Source organism: Ascaphus truei, chromosome 2 (genome assembly GCF_040206685.1).
Source record: "Ascaphus truei isolate aAscTru1 chromosome 2, aAscTru1.hap1, whole genome shotgun sequence".
NCBI classification, from domain to species: domain Eukaryota; kingdom Metazoa; phylum Chordata; class Amphibia; order Anura; family Ascaphidae; genus Ascaphus; species Ascaphus truei.
In genome coordinates, this window is record NC_134484.1 from 305481513 (window position 1) to 305489413 (window position 7901).

Below are 7901 nucleotides of genomic sequence, written 5' to 3' on the forward strand. Positions count from 1 at the left end.
CCTGTATCTCGGGGAGCAGGGGGTCCTCGGACTTAAAACAAAAACGTTTCTGCTCCGGAGACCCTCTGCACATGTACAGTATAAATAAAACACATATATAAATAAACACTCGTTCCTTACCTTAGCGGCTATGTGCTATGGTAACGAAGCAGCATTTCTGTATTTTAATAATATTGTACAGTGAGCAGGGGGTTCCCTGAGCCAGAAATTAATGCTCAGGGGACCCCCTGCTCCTGCACAATATTATTAAAATACAGAAATGCTGCTTCATTACCATAGCTGATAGCCGCTAAGGCAATGAAGGGGTTAACCCACCGTGCCCGCTTTATTGTGGGTAGCGGGGGTGGGTGAAGGGGGTATTTGGCCCTTGGTGTGAGTTTAGGACTTGCGGGGGGGGGTTGCGGGTGCACTTAACCCCTTCACGGCCGTAGCAGTTAATACCGCTTCCAAAAATTCACGCACAGCAGCCTCACAATTAATAAATAAATCTAAATAAATAAATACATGAAGATAAATATATATATATATATATATATATATATATATACACATATACATATACACACACACACACAGTATATATATATATATATACACACACACAGTATATATATATATATATATATATATATATATATATATACACACACACACACAGTAATATATATATATATATATATATATATATATATATACACACATACACAGTATATACATATATATATACATATATATACATATACATATATACACAGTGGTTGACAAATCACAAAAAAATCTACTCGCCACCTAGTACCAAACGTGTGCTGCTTGGGCCAATATTTACTCGCTCGGGGGTTAAATCCACTCGCCCGGGGCGAGCAAATGTATAGGTTTGTCGAACACTGTATATATATATATATATATATATATATATATATATATATATATATATATATATATATATATATATATATATATATATATATATATATATATATATATATATATATATATATATATATATATATATATATATATATATATATATATACACACATATACATATACACATATATATACAGATATATATATATATATACACACACACACATGATGAACCAATATACAAATAAATGTATAAGGGTTATCAAAACCATACTGTCCTACAAATAACACTTCTCCATACAGACACACTACATTACAATGAATTTCCTTTAATAATCCTAACTGATCTTACAATCTAAATCATCAAATGACAATGAAAAACCTCACATTCCAATCCATACATTGCATTTACATTGTATTTATGATGCATAAAATCTATGCACCATATACATTCTGCAAATGAATGTGAACAATATCATTGCAAGCAATATACAGATAACTCCAAACAAGTCAACTATTTTAACCAATCAAGTAAACAAAAATCAATATATACTGTAAGTACCAACCAGAAAACACAATTTAAAACCAAAGCTAACCCTTACAATACCAAGGATTACATCTATCTAATTGTAAAAAACATTATACATTATACACACATTGAAGCATTGCAATAAACATACAGTACAGTACATCCCCTGTATCTCCCTGCCTTGAGTGTAATCTGTGTAAAGCTCCCCTCCCCCCTAATGTTTCTGTTAAATCTCTCTGCGCGTGTTTTGCTGTGAGTGCAGTGTATGTAAATGTGGGGAGGGGGGGGGGACCCGATGTGCATACTGTGAGGTCTAACCACCCTCACCCCCTACCCACATACCGTTACCCCCCCCCCCCCATCCTGGCCATGGCCCCTCTGCTTCTGCAAAACAGACACAAAAATTAAAACATCCAAAGTAATGTCCCCTAACCCCTTAATCACCATAGCGGTTATTAACCGCTACAGTCATTAAGGGGTTAACTCACCCTCACCCACCACTCGGGATGCCTACATACCCTCCCACACTAACCCCCCCCCCGTGAGGCCTAACCACCCTCACCCAGTACCTACAAGGGAGGCCTACCCACATACCATTGGGGAAACACCCCCCCCACCCCCAGTACCCACAATAAACATCATTTTATTTATTAAATACATTACCCACCCCCTGTGCCCCCCATCAATACATGATTAATTATTTTACAAACAGGGTTCATAACGCAGCCCCACGCGAGTCCCCGGTGGGCTGGCGGGGCACCTGGACAGACCTACAGGGTACCAGCAGCCCTTTTTAAACAGGTTCTGGAGGCCTGCTGGTGGATCCCGCCAGCACCATGGCCCCCAGGTGGTCTCCTTGGGTCACCGTGGGCCACAATTGGGTCCCCACGGTAGGCCCAAGGATGTCTGGGTGCCCCGGGTCAAACCGACAGGTGTCTGTGGGGCCTCGGGTGGTTCCCACTGGGGTCTGGGGAACTCACGGGTGCTCACTATGGGTCCGCGGTGCCCCCACAACAGTGGGACCACACATCATCATCCCCGCACCTACGGATCGGCGGTGCCCTCACAGAAGTGGGACCACACAGCTTCATCTCCGCAGACTACGGGTCGGCGGTGCCCCCACAGAAGTGGGACCACACAGCTTCATCCCCGAATGTGTCACCCGCCTGGTACCCGTGAGATACCCGAGAAAACCACAGGTGGTCTCCAGAGGTCTCACGCGGAACCACAGTGTTTTTTTTATTGTGAGTAGCGGGGGTGGGTGAAGGGGATATTAGCCCCAACGGTGGTTGTTTAGGGCTTGCGGGGGGGTAGCGGTAGGGGTTAACCCCTTCATGACCGTAGCGGTATTAACTGCTACAGTCGTGAAGGGGTTAAGTGCACCCGCAACCCCCCCGCAAGTCCTAAACTCACACCAAGGGCCAAATACCCCCTTCACCCACCCCCGCTATAAAGCGGGCACGGTGGGTTAACCCTTTCATTGCCTTAGCGGCTATCAGCTATGGTAATGAAGCAGCATTTCTGTATTTTAATAATATTGTGCAGGAGCAGGGGGTCCCCTGAGCATTAATTTCTGGCTCAGGGAACCCCCTGCTCACTGTACAATATTATTAAAAATACAGTCATGCTGCTTCGTTACCATAGCACATAGCCGCAAAGGTAAGGAACGAGTGTTTATTTATATATGTGTTTTATTTATACTGTACATGTGCAGAGGGTCTCCGGAGCAGAAACATTTTTCTTTTAAGTCCGGGGACCCCCTGCTCCCCGAGATACAGGCCCCTTTAGGGGGTGCCGGTATCCCTCTGCTTGGTTTACAGGCCGCGGTCACGTGATCGGGACCTTTAAATGCTGAGGGATACCGGCACCTCATAAAGGGGGCTGTATCTCAGGGAGCAGGGGGTCCCCGGACCTGAAACCAACGCGGTTTAGCTCCGGAGACCCCCTGCACATCTACACTATGAATAAAAATGTATATTAAATAATTTTTAATGTGCCGATGTTTGTGCAGAAAGAGCAGCGGTTCTCTCTCTGCTGCAAACACATCTCGCCAGGGGACGGCCTATAGTATCATTGATGTGCATATACAGTACTGTATGTGTATGTTAGGGGTTATAGGGGTTGTTGTTATACAGTATATACTGTATATATACAGTATATACTGCATTACAATTCATGAATTTCTCGGCTTCAAAGACAACAGCTCGCAAACGCCCCCATGCGTTTTTACACGGCATTGCAGTATTGCAGCCAGCGGGAATAAAATGCTTAAATCACGGGCGCGATATAACGCTATATACCCCGGGAGAAAACGATTCAAAACCGCACATCACCAGGATATTCCGAAATTCGCGGAACTAGCCAACTTCGAATAAAGTTGGTCGCCACTGTATGTATGTGCGCGTGTGTGTGTGTATGTATGTGCGCGCGTGTGTGTGTATGTATGCGCGCGCGTGTGTGTGTATGTATGCGCGCGCGTGTGTGTGTATGTATGCGCGCGCGCGTGTGTGTGTGTATGTATGCGCGCGCGTGTGTGTGTGTGTATGTATGCGCGCGCGTGTGTGTGTGTATGTATGCGCGCGCGCGTGTGTGTGTGTGTATGTATGCGCGCGCGTGTGTGTGTATGTATGCGCGCGCGTGTGTGTGTATGTATGCGTGCGCGTGCGTGTGTGTGTATGTATGCGCGCGCGTGTGTGTATGTATGCGCGCGCGTGTGTGTATGTATGCGCGCGCGTGTGTGTGTGTGTATGTATGCGCGCGCGCGCGCTGCGCGCGTGCGCGTGTGTATGTATGCGCGCGCGTGTGTGTGTGTGTATGTATGTATGTGCGCGTGTGTGTATGTATGCGCGCGCGCGTGTGTGTATGTATGCGCGTGCGCGTGTGTGTGTATGTATGCGCGTGCGTGTGTGTGTGTGTGTATGTATGCGCGTGCGTGTGTGTGTGTGTGTGTGTGTATGCGCGTGCGTGTGTGTGTGTGTGTATGTATGCGCGTGCGTGTGTGTGTGTATGTATGCGCGTGTGTGTGTGTGTGTATGTATGCGCGCGCGTGTGTGTGTATGTATGCGCGCGCGTGTGTGTGTGTATGTATGCGCGCGCGTGTGTATGTATGCGCGCGCGCCGTGTGTGTATGTATGTATGCGCGCGCGCGCGCGTGTGCACATATGCGCGCATGTGCGTGTCTACGTATGCGCAAGCGTCTACGTATGCGCGCGCGCGCGTCTACGTATGCGCGCGCGCGCGTGTCTACGTATGCGCGCGCGTCTACGTATGCGCGCGCGCGCGTGTCTACGTATGCGCGCGCGTGTCTACGTATGCGCGCGCGCGTGTCTACGTATGCGCGCGCGCGTGTCTACGTATGCGCGCGCGTGTGTATGCGCGTATGTATGCGCGTGCGTGTGTATGCGCGTGCGTGTGTATGCGCGTGCGTGTGTATGCGCGTGCGTGTGTATGCGCGTGCGTGTGTATGCGCGTGTGTGTATCCGCGTGTGTGCGTATGTATGCGCGTGTGTGTATGTATGCTCGTGCGTGTGTATGTATGCGCGTGCGTGTGTATGTATGCGCGTGCGTGTGTATGCGCGTGTGCAAGCACGCGTGCGTATGTATGCGCGCGTGCGTATGTATGCGCGCGTGCGTATGTATGCGCGCGTGCGTATGTATGCGCGCGTGCGTATGTATGCGCGCGTGCGTATGTATGCGCGTGCGTATGTATGCGCGTGCGTATGTATGCGCGTGCGTATGTATGCGCGTGTGTGTGTGTATGCGCGTGCGTATGTATGCGCGTGTGTGTGTGTATGCGCGTGTGTGTATGCGCGTGTGTGTATGCGCGTGTGTGTATGCGCGTGTGTGTATGCGCGTGTGTGTGTGTGTGTATGCGCGTGTGTGTGTGTGTGTGTATGCGCGTGTGTGTGTATGCGCGTGTGTGCGTGTGTAAATAAATGCACACACAAAAAAAAATTAAACCTTTTTTTCATTTAAAAAAATCACCCTTACACTCCCCTTACACTCCCCTTACACTCCCCTTACACTCCCCTTACACTCCCCTTACACTCCCCTTACACTCCCCTTACACTCCCCTTACACTCCCCTTACACTCCCCTTACACTCCCCTTACACTCCCCTTACACTCCCCTTACACTCCCCTTACACTCCCCTTACACTCCCCTTACACTCCCCTTACACTCCCCTTACACTCCCCTTACACTCCCCTTACACTCCCCTTACACTCCCCTTACACTCCCCTTACACTCCCACAACATATACACACACACATACACGCATACACTCTTACTTGCAGCTCCCGGCTATATATACACGGAAAGCATGCGGCACGTGCACGCATAGGATCGCGTGTACGCATAGGAACGCGCGGCCGCATGCTGTATAGAACGCCCCTTAGGTTTGGGAGTACGCTTGACAGCACATTTTTCCAGCCTCTCCGTCTGCTCTCACCTCATAATCTTACCCCTGCGGATTACACACAGCACACAGACAGCTTCGCAAGGAGATTTTGGTAACAGAAAATGTTGCTCTCACCAAGGAGATTTTGGTAACAGAAAATGTTGCTCTCACCTCTGACTTACACCCCTGCGGACTACACAACACCTCAGGTACCGTCCACTACCCCCCCCTCTAACCACAGCAGAGTACTGACATTTTGTGTCACCGTCTGCTTCAGTGTGTCCCGTACACCATCTGATGCCGCGTGACCACCCCTCCTCCTCCCCCATACATCGTCAGTGCCAACGTACGGTCCACCGGTCCAGTGTGTCAGCCGTCCCCTGCCACACCCCCACACCGTCCGGTGTGTCCCGCACACAGCCCACCACCCCCATCCCGCACGTTTCACACCCTCACCCATACACCCACCCAAATGTCACCCCCCCCCCACCCATTCACCCACCCAAATGTCACCCACCCAAATGTCACACGCCCACCCATACACCCACCCAAATGTCACACACCCCACCCAAATGTGTCACCCCCACCCAAATATCACACCCCCCCACCCATACACCCACCCAAATGTCACACACCCCCACCGAAATGTCACACCCCCCCACCCATACACGCCCACCCATACACCCACCCAAATGTCACACGCCCACCCATACACCCACCCATACACCCACCCAAATGTCACACACCCCACCCAAATGTGTCACCCCCACCCAAATATCACACCCCCCCACCCATACACCCACCCAAATGTCACACACCCCCAACGAAATGTCACACCCCCCACCCATACACGCCCACCCATACACCCACCCAAATGTCACACCCCCACCCATACATCACCCAAAATGGCACACCCGCACCCATGCACCCCCCCACATGTCACACCCCCACCCACCCAAATGTCACACGCCCCCACCCATACACCCACCCAAAATGTTACACACCCCACCCAAACACCCACCCATAAACACACCCAAATGTTACCCCCACCCATACACCCACCCAAATGTCACACACCCCCACCCAAATTTCACACCACCACCCATACACCCACATGTCACACAACCCCACCCAAATGTCACACCCCCCCACCCAAATGTCACACCCCCCCACCCATATGTCACACCCCCCCACCCATATGTCACACCCCCCCACCCATATGTCACACCCCCACCCATATGTCACACACCCCCACCCATATGTCACACACCCCCACCCATATGTCACACACCCCCACCCATATGTCACACACCCCCACCCATATGTCACACACCCCCACCCATATGTCACACTCCCCCACCCATATGTCAAACCCCCCCACCCATATGTCACACCCCCCCACCCATATGTCACACCCCCCCACCCATGTCACACCCCCCACCCATATGTCACACCCACCCACCCATATGTCACACCCACCCACCCATATGTCACACCCCCCCACCGATATGTCACATCCCCCCACCCATACACCCACCCAAATGTTGCTCACCTCTGACTATCACCCATGCGGACTACACACCACCTCAGGTACCGTCCGCTGCCGCGTGCCCCCCGCACGCCTCACCCCAGCGAAGTACTGACATTTTGGGCCACGTGTCATCCCCCCCATACACGTCTGCTCCAGTATGTCCCACACACCTTCCGGAGCTGCGTGACACCCCCCCCCCCCCACCCATAGACACACCCAAAATGTCACATACCCCACCCATACACACACCCACCCAATACACCCACCCAAAATGTCACACCCCCCAACCAAAATGTCACCCCCCCACCCATACACCCACCCAAAATGTCACATCCCCCCCACCCATACACCCACCCAATATGTTACACCCCCCCACCCATACACAAACCCAAAATGTCACACAACACACCCCCCCACCCATACACCCACCCAAAATGTCACATCCCCCCACCCATACACCCACCCAAAATGTCACATCCCCCCACCAATACACCCAACCAAAATGTCACCCACCCACCCAAAATGTCACACACCCAAACCAATACACCCACTCAAAATGTCACAAAACCTCACCCA